Genomic DNA, 17,957 nt, shown 5'->3' with positions numbered 1-17,957 from the left:
CCGTTCGGGCTCCTCTGAAATTGCCCATCATGACACATGGGAAAAGACTGGCTGCAATCAGCCAGTCCTGGGACAGGACACAACAGTCATACGCATTGTAAGTAGTCTTTAAGGCCCAGATTTAAGAGGGCCTAGCGCCTCCTTTCACCACATTAGCGAATTATTATTTTTTCACGTTGATGTGGCTCAACAAGGCTAAGTTTGCCGCGCCATACTTACAAAATGGCACAATGCATGCATTGTGCCGCTTTGTAACCCCTTGCACATCTCAATATGTCTGTGCCAGACATAATGTATGCGGGGGGGGGCGTTCCCCCATTAGGGGGACCACAATTATGGTGCAGTGGAATCTATACGATTCCACTGCGCCATTTCTGCTGGCTATTTTTAACGCCTGCACGGAGCAGGTGTTAAAAGGAGGCACACCATTGTTTTCAATGGGCCCCTACGTACTTTGCAGGATTAGCGTCAACATGTTTGCCGCTAATCCTGCAAAGTACAACAATGGAGTCAAAAAGTTTGACTCTATTGTCCCTAACCTGTGCCATACTGGGCCGTATGTTTAATATGGTGCACACATGGTGGCGTTAGGGGGGCACTAAGGGGCGCATGAAAAGTGGCATTGAATAATATGCAGCGCCACTTTTCTTTAATGTGGGCCTAAGAGTTTCCAAGTGACATTAAATTTATTTTAGTCATTTCTTAAATCATAGGTTAACATTGTCCATAGTATCTTCGTACATTCAGCCTCTAATAGTGATGTTGGTTCTTCCAGTTGAAATGACAACAGCAAAGACTTTGGTAAGAAATCCCACCATCTACATGAAATGTGCCAAAATATACAACCCAAAATAAAATATTGTATAATTGGTGCAGGATTATCTGCCTATTAAAACAAAGATGCATCCAAGCAGAGATGTTAAGTGCTGGAGAAAATGTAATATTACATATTAATCTTACCCTTCGTTGCAAATGCATTGGTGAGATGTGTTGAGCTACATTGGGGGACTTTGGCATACTAAACACTGCCGGACCAGCATTCAGTTGAGATGATATTATGAAAGGCATGTTAAAAAATATTTTGCCTCGTACAGTCCAAATGCTGTCAACAGCAAAAAACAATAACAGCAGCCAACTGGAAGAAGTCACACCTTCATTAGAGGTTGACTCCTCGAGGATACTATGCACAATTATAGAAGTGTTAACCTATGATTTGAGAATTGAATGACATAAATTTGATGCTACTTGAAAACTCTTTAAGACTACTAATAACATAGATCATTGTTGTGTCCAATCCTAGGACTGGCTTAATGTCAGAATGAAAAATTGCTCCGCATTCATCGAGCAGGAAATAATTGACCACATTCTATTTTCTAGCTCGGGAGTTGGCGTTGTCTAACTTCACTTAGGGTATTGGAAACCCAAGGACAAAGATGCAAGATCTTTAACATAGAGAAATAAGCCCTGGCAAAGCCAATTGGTCTGACCTTTGTGGGGGGTTTTTCTTTCTTTGCTTTACAGTAGTGTGGGTGTAGAATAAGTGTACATTGTATGTGCTTTTGAGAATAAAATAGCCTTTAATGTTTTCCTGATTAATTGATGCACGATGGTGTACTTTTGTCATAAAGTGTAATTATGTGAAGAGGTATTGTATATCATGGAGTGGCATGTAGCAGAGTGCAATTATGTGGTGTGGTGTTGATATCAATATCATGGCATGGTGTGGAATTCTGCAGTGTGGATAGGATGTATGTGGTGTGTAGTGGGATTATGTGGTTTGGTTTGGAATTATGTGGCATGGAATGGAATTGTCTGGTATTAAATTGTTTGGCATGGATCTGTGTGGTGTTGAGCGAAATTATGTTGAGTGGTATTAGGTGGCAGGTTGTGGAGTGTATTCGTGTGGAGTGTTGCTATGTGGTAGAGAGTGTATCTTATGTGGAGTGTATTTATGTGGTATGGATTAGAGTGCAATTATATGGAGTTCAGTTATTGGATGTTTAGTGGTATTATGTGGATTGTACTGTGTTGAATTGTGTGGCACTGGATTGTCTGGTGTGGAATAGCGTGGCTTTGTGTGGAATTATGTGGCATGGTGTGGAGTGAAATTAGGCAGAGTGGAATTATGTGGCATATTGCGGGGTTTAATTTTGTGCAGTGTAATCATGTGTTTTGGAGTTGAGTGTAAATGTGTGAAGTGGAATTATGTAGGTTGAAGTGGAATTATATGTATTGGAATTATCTGGAGTTGACTTGTGTTGTGTGGAGTGTAATTATTTGGTTTGGAGTGGAGTGGTATTAAGTTGCATGGAGTGGTATTATGTAAAGTGGAATTAGGTGGCATGGAGCGAAGTGGAAATATGTGGAGCTGAGTTTTTAGGATTGTGACTATGTGGCATGGAATGGAATGATATGGAGTGGAATTGTCTGTAGTTGAGTTGCGTGCCATGGAATTATGAGATGCTTAAATGTGTTGTGTGTAGTGGAATTATGCAGTGTGGATTTGTGTGTTGTGAAATTATGAGGCACTTAATTGTGTGGCATTGTGTTGAATTATGTGGAGTGTAATGGATATTGTCTTCAAGGGCCAGCTTGTCTACTATCTACTACAGTGCTTAGGGAACAACCTTCATGGGAGCTGAGAGGTCTGCCTCTGCACTAAAGAAGCTTAGAGGTAGAATGTGCTACAGAAATGGCAATGGCTTCAAACTAACATAACATGCCACTTTAACCTTTGATGCAATTATGTAGAGTGCAAGAAAAAGTTGTCATGTACACTCAGTCCACGCACTCTGCTCGGTTATACACACATTTTACATTTAGAAATGCAGAAACGTTTTTTGTACATGATTACACCAATTCTGTGAAACCATAACAGAGTTGAATTTTGTCTATATGTGAATTTTGATGGCATTCTGGTAACCTATGAGTTGTTAGAATGTAGTAAAAAAAAAAAAAAAGGAATCAGAAATTATACACACCTTTGTTTTGATCAATCTGCATGAAATGTTACAAAATCAAACAGAATGGAATTCATTTTTTTTGTGAAATTTTGTGCATATTTGAAAGTGAGGCAAAAGTTATAAGCAAAGCAAAAATGCTTTTGATTGGGAAATGGGATCTAAACATAATTACAGCGTTGCTAGTGCACATCTGTAATAAAAAGCAAAAAAGAGACGTGAGGATGGCAGAGATTGGATAACCACAGAGAGGGCCAGGAGAGAGAGAAGGCCATTCTGAGAGAGAGGAAGGAATGTGACCCAAGAATTCAGAAACACTGGAAATTGAAGCATATAAAAAAGAATTTTGCAGAAAAAGTACTTCATAACAATGATTATGAAAATCTTGTCCCACTTAGAATTTCTCACCAACAAATATGCCCATACTGGAGTTAAAATAATAAATTAACTTGAAATAAAAATGTGTACTAAATTATTTTTGATTAAATAAATAAATTCAGGTCAGCATCATTGTAGGGAGCGATTTTTTAAGCTGGTGATTTAGGCAAACTGAGTCTGTTTTTGGAAAAAGTGTTTGCGCAGTCCGTCTTCACATAGAACAAGGATGTCTGAATAACGGTACATCGAGGAGAGATGGCGAATACTGGACATAGTGAGATGGATTCCAGTATGAGCAGAGCAAGGTAGGAAAGAGAGAGGGGTGGAAGGGAAGCTGGCCTTTCTGCAGAGACAGTGGTTGCTATTGAAAGAGAGAGCAAGTAGCTGAGCGAAGAAAGAGAGCGATCCTGATGTGGAAATTTTTCACCTGAGGAAAGTTTGAAAAATATTGCAAAACACAGCATGACTTTTAAAGAATGTCACTCAATTTCATGCAAAGAAAAACATGAAAAGAGAAATTATCTATACAGCCAACACATTTCTTCCCACTTGATTTTCTCAAGGCTGCAAAACAATATATTGAAAGCCACAATTATAATAATAAACTCTTAATTACAATGTATTATAAGACGAGCCTTAAAACATTTTCGTAAAATACCCCATGGGCCACATTCAAAACTCTAAATGAAAATCATGGACAGAAATGGCATAACTGTATTCCACAAATCCAGGATCCTGGTGTACAAAAGTCACAGTGCTGTGCATTCCAGTCAATTAGCAAATATCAACCTAACTTGTTTTGGTGAAACAAAAGATCAGTAGCCCATGCTCTGTCCCCTGGTAAGACACCCAAACAAAAATAGTACTGCGAGCTAATTTGCATGTTAGAAAATAGTCCCTTTAAAGTATAGTGCCCACAATGGTGATGTGAACACATAAGTTGAAATAGGTAGACAGCACTATGTGCAACATCAATTCTCTTTCAAAAGTGACCACAGAGAGAATAACATAACATAACCTCTGGCTCGAGAAGCATTCATTCTAATCCCAACAGCTTAGTTAAAATGAAGGACACTGGAAAACAAAGAAGGAGGAGATTTCTAAGCAGCCATGCCTCACGAGGCTCCGGTGGGGAAAGAAGATTACGACCTTCAGATGGAGTGCTAGCTAGCTAATATAAATGAGATGAGAACAAGATTTACAGGCCTGATTTCAATCCTTTGAATGCTTGAAATAGAAAGGCGGGGAGCAGCTGTGTGAACAGAAAGCTTTCCCATGCAGTGGAGAGACCTCGCAACAACCTGACAGAGGAAGAAAATGGAAGAAGAGTCTTGGTAAGTGCTTGTATTTTTCCCTTGGTTTACTGTTTCTGGCTTTCCCTCTTCAGCTATTGTCTCTTCCTTGTCTCTATTTCCTCTCTTTTCCTTCTCTTTATCTCCCTATGTGCACCTCTCCTGTGCTTTCCCTTCTCTGTTAGGATGTTGCTTTTACTTTTTCTCTCTATCTTCTTTTCTTTCCCTTATCTCTTCTTGTTCTTTTCTGTGTTTCTCTATCGCACTAGTTAGTTGCTTCTTTTCCTCATTCTCCAGCCATTACTACAATTCTTCATTTTTATACACCCCTCTCTGAAACTCCCCTCACCTACCCCGTGTCTGTTATACTTGTAGTGCGGTCTCCTTCAGTCCCTCTTTATTGTTTCCCCACCCGTCCTCCCCACCCCTGTCCCAGCTACTCGTAGGCACCTGGATATGCCAAGCTTCTCCAGAAGCGTGGCGGGCTGCTGCATTCCGCTTCCCTGAGTCTGGTCCTTCTGTCCCCCGATTGGGACAAACGACGTCCTGATTCCTCCACTCCTCTCATCCCCGGTTGGGACAGCCGGCTCCTCGGTCTCCCTGGTTTCTTCGTCCCCGATTGGGACGGACTGCTCTTGGGTTTCTCTGGTCCTTCTGTTCACGTCCTCGTCCACTACTCCATCTTCCTCCTTGTTTGCCACCTTCTTTTCGAAACCCGATGTCGGGATTCTTAAGCTTCCGCTTTCCCGCCGCGACCTCCTTGCGGCGCCCGGATTGGCTAGAAGCCTGATGACTTCCGGGTCCTCAGTGGCAGTGCCAGCACTAGTAGGGGAATTGTGCGGGCCGACCCAGTCCGGCACGTCACACATCCTGTCATGGAAGAAGCTCTTCAGAGATTGGGATGACTTGGGGGCAGACCTTATAAAGTGAGTAGGCATACATAGTGTTCATATGTAGCAATCAGTGAAAGGGTTGTATGTTCACTTCCCTTATGGGTGTGCTGGTGAGGGATTGTTCAGTTAAAGTCTACGTTTACTGTCATCAAGGAAAACCCCCTGTTGCCTTATTTTTTTTCTCGGGTTTATGGATCTTTGACCTTGATGGAGCTTAATCAGGAATTGTACATCACATTAAATTATCATAACAATTTCTAGTCTATTTTAGTCAATAAAGAAAGTTTGGTATTAGTTTCAGGGCTTTATTATTCAAATAATTTTAGTAGTTCATCCTTATTAAAGTCACAAGAAAAATTCATTATTATCAGTCATTAGTTTTGTCAGAAACCAATTATCAAAATAAGTAATCAATAATCATAATAAAATGCATTAAGCACATCCCATAAAGGAAAAGAATCCCTATTCTTGGAATGAGAAGGAAAATGTATTTGTCCAGAAACCCATTAAGAGTTCTGAATTGAAAAGAAATTATCAAACATAAAGCTTCAGCTCTGTGATTCAATAATCTATCAAAGTAGTCCATCAAAGCAGAACTTCACATGAAGAGAGGTTCCAGAAACTCAATTGAGTCTACAGCAAGAGTTAAAGGGCAAAGAAAAGTGGCAAGTGAATGAGGAGTGGGTGAGTGGTAATCTTCTCTAGAAACATGCACTATTATAAGCAGACAAAATCAATGTTTCAAATTCATGTTGCTTCTTTCTTCAGTCGACCAATCAGCTTTCGATGTACTCATGGGAATGTGTTCACTCCCTGTCTTCTCATAGGATCACAATATACTTTTAAGACCGGAACTATTTCTTATTATGCAGCTGTTTTATTTAATTTCTCATGATTCATCCTCCCATTCAAGACTGTATTCCTCTGTGTGAACTTTTATATATAAGCTTCTAAACAAAAAGTCTATTTACTTGGTAACAGTGGTCATTTTCGAAGTAGAAACATCTGTGAAAACAAAAAGCAAAACATATTTTGCACAACAGCTATTCATTGTGAAAACAAGTCTTTCAAGAAAGTCAAGCTCAAGTCTTGTGTTGATTCAACAATTTCTTAGCTTTGTTAACTATAACTTGGCAGTGTCTCAGTATTTCAGGCATAGCACGTTTAAGTATGATTGACTACTACAATTTTGCATTTAACAGATGTTTTAAGCATGATTAGCTTTACATGCATCTCAACATTTTTTCTCAACATTTTAAAAATGCATCTTCAGGTGAAGTCTTCTCCAACGCAGTTTGTCCATATTTAGGCCTAGAGATACTGGTCAGCTATCAATTTAATGGAAAATAGGTACACTGAGTGAAGATACTCTGTCACCTTTGTGATTTCTGTAGTTCTTAAGTACATGAAGAATTATCCTAGTTCGCTGGGTCAGCCATGCTCAGATTGCAGGATTTTGTTCCCTAACTGGGCCAAGTTAATTGCTCTACTAGCCAGCATGAGGATCAGGGGCCTCCCCTCCCCACAAAATAAAGCCATTTAATAGTGCTTTGCCCAGTTCCTTGGAATAAAAGAGGTGAGGAGGAAATCTGTCTGTCCTAATTAACACTTCACACTGAATGTGGCCTAGAAAAGCCCAAGCCCACAAAAACAAAGAAAGAAGGCCAGACTTCTGGAGCCAAACACAGGAGGGGGTCCCCTTTAAAATGTTGGTGAGAATGGTAGAAGCGGCTGTATCAGATGAGGGTGGGGCTGAGAATCTCAGTGAAGGCCTTTCCATAAACAATGTCACCATCTTTAAATGTCCCAGAAAGTGTGCTGGAGATCTGGGGCTCAATGGGGTGATCATGTGGCACCTAAACATTGGGCCACCTTCCAGAACTTTCTACCCCATGAAAAATTCCTACACAAGAGGGAAACTGTTAGGAACTCACTGGATCTGGGAACAACAGTGCCAGAAGAGTGCCTAGCTGAAAGGAGAAGACACCTGACTCTTCTGCAAGGATGGATGTAAGGACTATGACTCCAACTGGCAGCCAGCCACTTGTAATGTTTCTCCAGGGCCAGTGATGCCTGCACCCGAATACCCTCTGAGGGACAGTAAAGGACTTGACCAGCTTGGGGAGACCCTTGAGGGCTCCCCTGGATCGTTTGTGAACTGGTAATGCAGCTGGGTGACCCTCAGCAGGAGGGTAGCCCCTTAATCAGCTGCTGACACCCAGATGGCTACAGCCTTGGGCCTGGGGAGTGTGGTAGGTAGGGTATTCGGCTGACAGGCTGCAGAGAGGTATGTGCAGAAGCCCTTCGACACAGGCAGGTGCCTGGAGCCCATACAGATGACAGGTCCCACAGCAGAGTTAGGAAATTAAGCCCCAGGAACCAAAGTAAAGTTCAGAGGAAATAAGGCCAGAAGAAAAAGATTCTCTTGGCTAGAGCAGGCCATTGGGAGCAAAACAGCTCTAAAAGTGCAAAAATAAGGTCATACAAGGTAGGAAATATCAAACTGCAGCAGCTCAGTCACACCCGGGGAGGGGGTGAGGTGGAATGAAACGCACTGCATAGTGCTCTGCCTGAATTGTTCACAATGCCCTTAGAAAGGGGCAAGCCCTCAAGGTCTGCATAACCTCCTTTTTTAAATTAAATTTGATGGGCACAATGCATGCATGAGCCACCTCCCCAGAACAACCTTTAATCGTGGGGACTCCGTCCCAGAGGCCAAAAAGAATTCCACTTATGCCAAGGGACCCCATCTCCCTGGGACAGAAGCACAAAGTATTGAACACACCATGTTCTAGGCCCACTGTTCCTAGGGAGGCTAGAGCCGGGAATCTATGCAACGTGCCTCTTCTGCTTTCTATGCCTGGTGGTGAGGAAAAGGCACCACAGGCAGCTCCCTACCTGCATTCATGTAGGTGGGAAAAAAAGGAGTGGTTGGCCCCCAAACCAGCTGCTGGAGTCTGGTGGGGTGCTTAGGAGCCAGCTAATATCAGGTTGTTCTTGAGGTTCCCCTATGCATCCCTTATAGGGAAATAGCTGTAGGCTCCCCAGGTGGGGCAGTGGCCTTAGTTAAGAATTGATGCTGCATATAAAATGAAACATGGGTCAGAAAGCCTCTTGATAATTATTCATAGCTGGAGCTTTGGATCACCCCAAAAGCCCTCAAGAAACTCAAAAAATCACAAAATCACATAATTGCCCCAGGGAAAGCAGGGGCACTACCAAAAACCTTAGTGTGTATTTGGGAGACTGTACGAAGTACAGCAGACCCGACAGAAGACACCTCACAAAGTTGCCATCATTCTTTCAGAGTTTTGTATTTATTTTCCTGGGAGAAGTCTTCACTTACTTTAAATTGCTCCTGGAGCTAATATTTTTGTGCACAGGCTCTGAATGGTAAGACCCCTTTTGGTTGGTTCTAGCAATTCAGTGGGTTCAAGTTAAAAGACTATAGAGACACATGTGCATATGTAATTAAATTGATAATCCTTTACTGACAATGACATTATTGACATTGCAAAAGGTATATTGTATACTCACAGTTATGAAACTATGTGATTGACAATCTTGCCGCCATAAGAGCCTGGTGGGACTCCAAGTCCCAGGCTCCTTCCTGTTGCTGCCTGCACCTGGGGCCACTTGCTGCTGATCGTGGGCGCTGTTAAGCGCGCCGCGCAACACTTCTCTTCTCTTGCCGCCATAAGAGCCTGGTGGGACTCCAAGTCCCAGGCTCCTTCCTGTTGCTGCCTGCACCTGGGGCCACTTGCTGCTGATCGCGGGCGCTATTAAGCGCGCCGCGCAACACTTCTCTTCTCTTGGCGCCATAAGAGCCTGGTGGGACTCCAAATCCCAGGCTCCTTCCTGTTGCTGCCTGCACCTGGGGCCACTTGCTGCTGATCGCGGGCGCTATTTAGCACGCCGCGCAACACTCCTCTTCTCTTGCCGCCATAAGAGCCTGGTGGGACTCCAAGTCCCAGGCTCCTTCCTGTTGCTGCCTGCACCTGGGGCCACTTGCTGCTGATCGCGGGTGCTATTCAGCGCGCCGCGCAACACCGCTGCGCGGGACGCGCCCGTCCGAACCCGTCGGAGACCGAAGGAGGCCGGGCTGGGCCCCCCCTCTGGGCCCTGAGGTACGCTACTAGCCTGTTTAGCACTGGGAGGCACTTCCAAAACTCCTTCTTGCATTGCTTTTTTAGCTTTAGCAAATGGGGAAGCGTAAGGCAAAAGGTAGCCCTGCACTGGGCTCTGCAAAATCCAAAATATCCAAAACTAATAAGGCCATGTTACCACATACTAACTGTGTTTCTAAGGAAATAGATGATTTGATTGAAGAAGTTGAACAGTTTTTAAACAATTAGGAGAGGGTGAGACGAAAGGAGCCGAAACCTGGTACCCTCATCCCGTTTTTGACCCCAAGTTCGCATACTGCCCCCAAATCACAAACTATTACTTTACCTCACCAGGCGTCAGCCCTCCAAGGCCCCACTAACATTGGCAGTTCTCCTTCTCCATCTGCACCCCATCTTGATCCTGAAGTATTAAATGACAATGTCACATACTCCACAATTCCTTGTTCTAACCATTTTTCCTCTCTGGGCCCCCAAGTTCTGGAAAATCCTTTATTAATTTCCACGACTCTGTCACATGCGGAGAGTGTTCCTTTACCAAATGACTTGCCAGCACTGGTGTTTAGCCTCAACAGTGAAATAGGTGAGCTGAAATCTTTACTGCTTGAAATCACTACTCTTCTTAAAGGCAAATTTCTTCTCCCTATTGGCGAGTCCAAGCCAAACTCTACAACATCCAAAAACTCACATGTAAAAATTGTTTCCTCAACTGAGTCCCTGCCACCGCCATTAAGCGCACCTGCCTTTATGGAAGGGCAGCGCTCTCATAGCCAGAATATGTCCCTTTTTTAACGTAATATTCCTCTTCCTTCTAATGTCCCTTTTAAATGGGACACTACTAAAGCTCCCCACCAAAATTTTAACCCAACTAAGAATAATTATATATATATATGTGAAATGTTCCACCTTTGCCCCCCAATACACGAGAAGATAAAGCCTCACTAGCCAATAAGGCCTTGAATTGGCTAAGATACGTTAGAGGATGTGGCTCAGTTATCCACGATGATATTCTATCTGCGGAACGAGCAAATGGTCTTCCTGGTTGTTGAGAAACTTAGGCCCATATTTATACTTTTTGACGCACAACTGCGCCAACGCAGTTGTGCTTAAAAAATGTTAACGCCGGCTAACGCCATTCCAAAGTGCCATGCGGGCGCCTTATTTATTGGATGACGTTAGCCGGCGCTGCGGACTGGTGTGCGTCAAAAAAAATGACTCACACCAGGCAGCGCCGGTGAGGGAAAAATGGAGGTTTGGCGTCAAGAAATGGGGCAAGTCAGGTCTGAGTCAAAATTTTGGCCTCAACCCGATTTGCGCCATTTTTTCTGACACCCAACCCCCATTGAAATGACTCCTGTCTTAGCAAAGACAGGAGTCATGCCCCCTTGCCCAATGGCCATGCCCAGGGGACATATGTCCCCTGGGCATGGTCATTGGGCATAGTGGCATGTAGGGGGGCACAAATCAGGCCCCCCTATGCCACAAAAAAAATACAAAAAAAAATACTTACCTGAACTTACCTTAATTTCCCTGGGATGGGTCCCTCCATCCTTGGGTGTCCTGTTGGGGTGGGCAAGGGTGGCAGGGGGTGTCCCTGGGGGCATGGGAGGGCACCTCTGGGCTCCTTCTGAGCCCACAGTTCCCTTAACGCCTGCCCTGACCCAGGCGTTAAAAAACGGCGCCCATCATTTTTTGGAAGGGAACGCCTACCTTGCATATAATTAACGCAAGGCTGGTTCCCCTTCTAAAAAATGACGAACATGGTGGAACTTTGACGCCCGCGGGTCGGACGTCAAAGTATAAATATGGGGCAGTGTTTGCGCCGAATGTGCGTCAAAAAATTTTACGCACATTCGGCGCAAACAGAATATAAATATGCCCCTTAATCTCAAACATTCCCATCTGGTAACAGGTCTTCTAGATATAGAAGCACGCAATATAAATAGGAAGTCACCTGCTATTTTTCTCAGCGCCAGTCGCCCCACTGATGGCCATATGAAGCCTAACTTTCCCTCTAGAACAGCCAATTGGGTCTCGGGCTGTTCTTCAGTCCACCAAGACATTAGGCCATCAGGCTATCAGGCCTCAAAAGGTATATCATCTGACCCTGCCCAATTGATCAGCTCCGATCCTACTTTTAGTGGCCAACCAGTATCCAATTTCGATCTTCAGGGGGCCACTTCTGACATTGATTGACTATACTCTACTAATCCTTACGCCTCCATTTCCAGTCCAGATCGACGGGCTACAGGCTCCTCATTCTATCCGCCTAGTACAGGTGCTGCTTCCTCTCTGGGTTCACAACTTGCTAACATCAATAATTTCACAAATCCGCTTATGGAGAAGCTTATTGACAGCGACCTTCCAGATGACACTCTCGTGAAATCAAGCTGCTTTACTGCCCACACACCAGCAAAACTTTTGTCCTGGAATGTGGCTGGCATCAACGGCAAACTCGCAGACAATGAGTGGGGGGCATTTGTTGAAAATTTTAATGTATGTATGTTCCAGGAAACATGGGCCAAAAACTGCACGTATAGACAGGGGTTTAGTTCTTTTTTTAAACCGGCTATGCCGTCTTTAGCAGGTAGGGCAGCAGGGGGCTTATGTACTTGGGTAAAACCGACAGAGGTAGGAGGAATAAAGGAGATATATGTGGACTCCCATGACATTTTGGCTATTGCTATCCAACCAATCTCAGGCCCCCCTGTTCTTTGTATAAATATTTACAGTAGGCCGGGACCTTCTAACAATTGCTCTACTATTATTGAGCTATTAAACACTCTAATCTCAGATTTTCGTCTTAAATACCATATTATAATAGCAGGGGATTTCAATGTCCAACTTGAATTCAACTTAGACCTCATAGAGGTTATGCAGCCTGAAGATAGTGTATGGAACATCCCTCCCCATTCCATCCAGCAAAACTCATACAAACCTAGCGTTAGGGCAATGCAGGTAATAGATCTTATGCTATCACATGGTCTCCGTCTTGGCAATGGCCGTTTTCCAGCTGACACCCCTGCAAGACCAACCTTTTTAGGGGTCTTTATAGCAATAAACTAGATTACATCTTCTTTGATCTAAGAGTATGGCACAACATAATAGATGTGGAAGTGGGCAATCCACACACTAGTGATCACGCCCCTCTACAAATTACGTACAAGAGACCTCTCTTAGCAGGAGCCGTATTCCTTTCTGCTTTTCCTGCTGTTATGGAGTTGTCTAGCAACAGGCGCACAGTAAGATGGGACTCTTTTGAGAAATCGAATAAGCTCCGAGAAAAACTGTGTGCTGTAATTTCTTCTCACCAGTTATTTGACCACGGCCTTACCTTTTCTCCAATCGAAGTTACGTCCCTTCATTTGGACCTCTTTACTACCCTGAAGGAGTTGTTTTCTAAACGCGCAAGGCCGCTGACTAACTCCTGTCCCCAACCTTGCTCCAAATGGTTTAATAAGAGGTGTAGAGAGGCAAAAAATACCCTGGTTAGCGTTTTAAGGACAAAGGACAGACTAGGTATTACCAATGCTAGACGTAACTATGCTTCTATATGTAACAAAAGCAAACATGAGTATGAAGAAGTGCTCTGGAGCGACCTATTCGAGGCAGCTAGGGCTCACGACTCCAAACGATTTTGGCTTTTGGTATCACGCAGTGACCAGAACCGAGCCCCTTATTTGGAGTCCCATATTACTCCTGATGCCTGGCTTTCCCATTTTAAAGAACTGTATGGCTTTCCACTGGCCCTCGATACCCCAAGTTTGGGACAGTTGACAACATCTCATTCGCCCGCGTCCTCTTTGCCTTTTTTTACACTGGACGAAACTGTGCAGACCATCACTGCCCAAAAAGCAGCGAAGGCCCCTGGGTTGGATGGGATCCCTTCCGATATGTTTAAAGCGGACCAGAACACCTGGAGCCCGTATATTAATAGGCTCTCTAATGCCATTTTAACTACCAGATCCTACCCTGACTCATGGAAAGAGGCAATCATTGTGCCTATTTTTAAGAAAGGAGAGAGGAATTTCCCGGGAAACTATAGACCCATCAGCCTCCTTGACAATCTCCAGAAAATATTTTGTCATCAATTGTTGAGTAGGCTGAGTAAATGGATAGTGGAAAACCAAATTTTAAACCATCTCCAAGCGGGCTTCAGAGAAAAAATTAGCACAATAGATCAGATATTCTGCTTCATTTCTATTAAATGGAAAGTTGTTGATGTGAACTCAGGCCACCTATTAGTAGCATTTGTTGACCTAAAATCAGCTTTCGATCTGGTACCCCGTAATAAATTGTGGGAGGTCTTGTGTAAAATGGGAGTTCCTTGCCCTATTTTAAATATCATTAGAGATCTTTATACTGGCAACTATGGTAGAATAAGATGGGGCAAGGCGAACTAACTGAAGGCTGTGTACTCGCCCCTACCTTATTCCTCCTTTTTATAAACGCATGCATTCCGTATCTCATGGAGTGCTCTATTGATGCCCCCAAAATAGGAGGGCAGAAGATCCCCTGCCTCTTATTTGCTGATGACACCTTGTTGATTTCCCAAACAGCTACAGGTCTCACAACCCTGCTCTCGAGATTTATGGCTTTTTGTAATGATCACGGCCTGGAAATCAACCGATCCAAAACTAAGTGTATGGTGTTTGGGGATAAAAAAGGTAGGATGCGGCGCCCCATTTATTTAGAGGGCGCTGCATTGGAAAGAGTTGGCGATTTTGAATATCTAGGCCTGAAACTAGAAGATTCGCACAAATGGTATTCTCATCTCCAGAAAGCAAATCTCAGCTTGAAACAACGGACGAGCGGTATCGTAAGATTTGCAGCTAGATCTCCTAGCTTGGCCGTGACACCCGCAATCGAAATTTACAAATTACAATCAAGGGGGGGAGCCCTTTACGGAGCCGAACTGTGGGGTCACTGTAATTTATATTATTTGACAAAGGTGGAAAACTCTTTTTTAAGGTCTTTGCTAAGAGTTCCTTCCAGTACCCCAATGCTTCCCATACGAATGGACCTAAATTTGCCTCCCATTTGCCAGATTGCTGCTCTCAGGCCCTTGTTGTTTTGGATCCGCCTATGGTCATTAGACTCTCTTATTCCCTATAGATGTGGGCTAGTTAACCTGATGGCCAACAAAACTAGCCCAAAAATCAAGTGGTGTGCGTACGTAGAAGGGTCTTTCACACTACTTGGCTTGGGGTCCTACTGGAAGGATCCGCTATCTGTGCACGTGCATTGTATATTAGATTTAGGATAGGCTCTCTCCCTTTGCGCATTTTAACACACAAATGGGCCAACACTAGCTGCACTTCGAAGATATGCCCAATGGGTTGTGCCAGGGAAGAATCTATAACCCATGTTCTTTTTCAATGTCCTGCATACCATAATCAGAGAGTTAGTTGGATTATCCCCTTGTGTAGGAAAATGGGTTTTAAGAACTGTCCACTGGCCCTGAGAATTTTTAAATCCGACCCATCCGCTCTAGTGGCCTGCTGTCTGGCAAAATATTTAGATTCCATCTGGCATTGTAGACTGAACATACTCAAAAAAATAGAGGTAAACTCAACTATAGACGTGGGGAGTGGCTGTTGATGAACCCATCCGTGAATTTCAATGTTAGGCACCTAATATCTTTTATTGCTTAAAGTATTTTTTATGTCTAGATATTTTTGGCTAAGTCTGCATCCGATTCTTGATATTTATTATGCAAAATTTTGAATTTACGTACGATCTTATAATTTGGCTTGAATTTTTAAAGGGAATTTTTTTTATGTTTAATATATATACTTTTATTGTCTAAAAGTATTTTTTATGCTTAGATATTTTATATTTTTAAATAGAAATGTCCCTTTTTTGTGACATGTTCGGTTAGGCTTGTATTTGAATTCTGATGTATAACATACCAAATCTTGCACTATTATACGATTTTATAATACGTTCTGAACTTCCAGAATGAAAATCCTTATGTTTAATATTTTTTTATGTAACCCAACCTCTTATATTTGAAACTTTTTTGTACACAACCTGTTGCTTTGTAAAACTGTGAATTGTGGTGTGCTTTTATGGTATTTACTTTTACCGAAATAAAGCTAACGAACGAACGAACGACAATCATAAAATTAACAGGCAATCATTTTATGTTTTAATGATGATCATTTGAATATTTTGAAATGCTTATTTTCAATCAGAAGATTAACAGTGAGTCAAAACTTGTCTTAATGAATGTTGTAAGATGGTACCATGTTTATAGATTTCAATGATGTATTGCTTATCTATGCCATAGTTCCACTCAATCAAGTTGGTGACACCCTGGTAATGCCAATAGACTTGCCTTTTTGATAATGACCCCTGTATATTGTGTCTAATGTAGTGTGGATTTAAGATTATAGAGTTCACAGCTGTAAAATTATGAAGGTTTCACCCTCTGTATTTCTATGAGCTTGATTGTACATATTTGTCAATTGATGTTCTGTGTATAGTAGTTTGTGTATAATAAAGTAATTTCCTTTTTATAACAAAAATTCAGTTACTAGACAATGATTTATAGGGTGTTTTTTATTTTCTGTGCACCTGCAGACTGGAGTACTAGTCCACACCACCTTCCTGGAGCAGGCCTTAGCTGGTCTGCTTAATACCCTGATAGAGTTAAGTATTACAATGGGGTACTTAGTTCCCATGGAAGAAAAAGTTACAGATGTATTATTTCTGATGGGAAAACATCCTTCACAACTAATTTCTTACAATTACTTATTCTACATCGCACAAACTCTTAGTCTGCCTGATTACATGATGCAAATTATATGCATATATATATATTTCTGGAGTAGATTTTCTACTCAAGATACTTCTAAATCTAGTCGAAAAGAGGTTTTTTACTCAGCATTCTTTTTCTTTCTTTATTTTTTAATTTAATTTCTTGGTTTTTTTATTTTTATTTTTAAAATGTTTATTTTTTTACTTAAAATTTGTTTATTCTTTCAATTTATTTAATTTTGCATTTTGTCTTGATCCAACCATTAATCCATCCATCCATCCACCATAGGCGCACAGCCACACTACAGCATTCAGTTTCTTTAGGTGTGTAATAATTCCATTGTCTCCTGGATAATCTTGCTGTGGTGCACTGCAGACACTTCAGCAGCATAATTATTTTTTTAATGATTATTCCATTTCCCCTAGACCTCCTTGCTGCCATAGATCTTTAAGGATTATTCCATTTAACCCTGCACCTTTCTCTGACTATCACGTGTCTACTTTAAAACAGATGGAGATAAATCAAAGAGCTATATCTGCATTTTGTGTTGCCTGATTTGAAATTACATTTTATGTTGTGGAGGTGTGGTTTTCCTGTACAATGTTTGATTAAAATGATATTTATTACATACGTAACCAACAACACTAATATTGCATTTGCTTGAACTATTTTAACCTGCAAATATTCCACATTTTACTAACTACATGTTTTTCTTGCTTGGTTGGTTTTAGGTGCACAAGAGAAGAGATGTCACATCACCGCAGTACTGCCAAAGAGAAGGCCTGTACAGTGCTTTCAGTCCTCCTTTCTCTTCCACTTGTGCAGCTTAATGCCAGTGCCAACTGAGAGCTTTAAGATGGCCCAAAGAAGGTGGCTTCCAAGAAAGGGGTCAGTGAGAAGAAGCACCTTTCAAACCAGTGGTGTGCTGACTGCAACCTTTTTCGGGATACGTATGCCTGCCACACTGACCCCTGGGATGGAATTTGGGAGTAGCACTCCTGCATTAACAGACCACCCCAACCTAATCCAAAGAGCATGTCATTCAGTGAGGCAGCCACTACATCATGGTGATGCCGATGAGCAGTGATGTTGACTTGGATTTGTTCCATTATCAAAGTAGTACCCAATTGTTTCAGGAAGTAGAGCAAAGTGGACTGCAGCCACAGCCAGCAGTAGAAGATCTTCCAAAAGTTGGAGCAGAACAAGAGATGGAGCTTCCTACTGAGCAACAACCTCCCTTCTGAGAATCTATGGCTCCTAGATCTCAGCAAGAAAAAGGGAAGGGTACTACTCCACCATTTTCTTCAAGCACCACTCATGATAACAATGATAGAGACATGGAGTGGACCCCGGCAGAGTCCAGGAGATGACAAAAGAGGCACGGGAAAAGAAAGATTCCAGAAAGCCTCAGAATCATGGAAGGGGATGATGTTGAGGAGGATGACAATGACGAGCTAGTCATTATGGAAGCTGGCACAGAGGAGTCCGACATTATCCGCCCTGATCTGAGGGATGTGGCTCAAGCATCACTGCCACCTCTCATATTT

This window comes from Pleurodeles waltl, chromosome 11 (genome assembly GCF_031143425.1).
Source record: "Pleurodeles waltl isolate 20211129_DDA chromosome 11, aPleWal1.hap1.20221129, whole genome shotgun sequence".
Classification (NCBI taxonomy): Eukaryota; Metazoa; Chordata; class Amphibia; order Caudata; family Salamandridae; genus Pleurodeles; species Pleurodeles waltl.
This window is presented reverse-complemented; position numbering follows the sequence as displayed.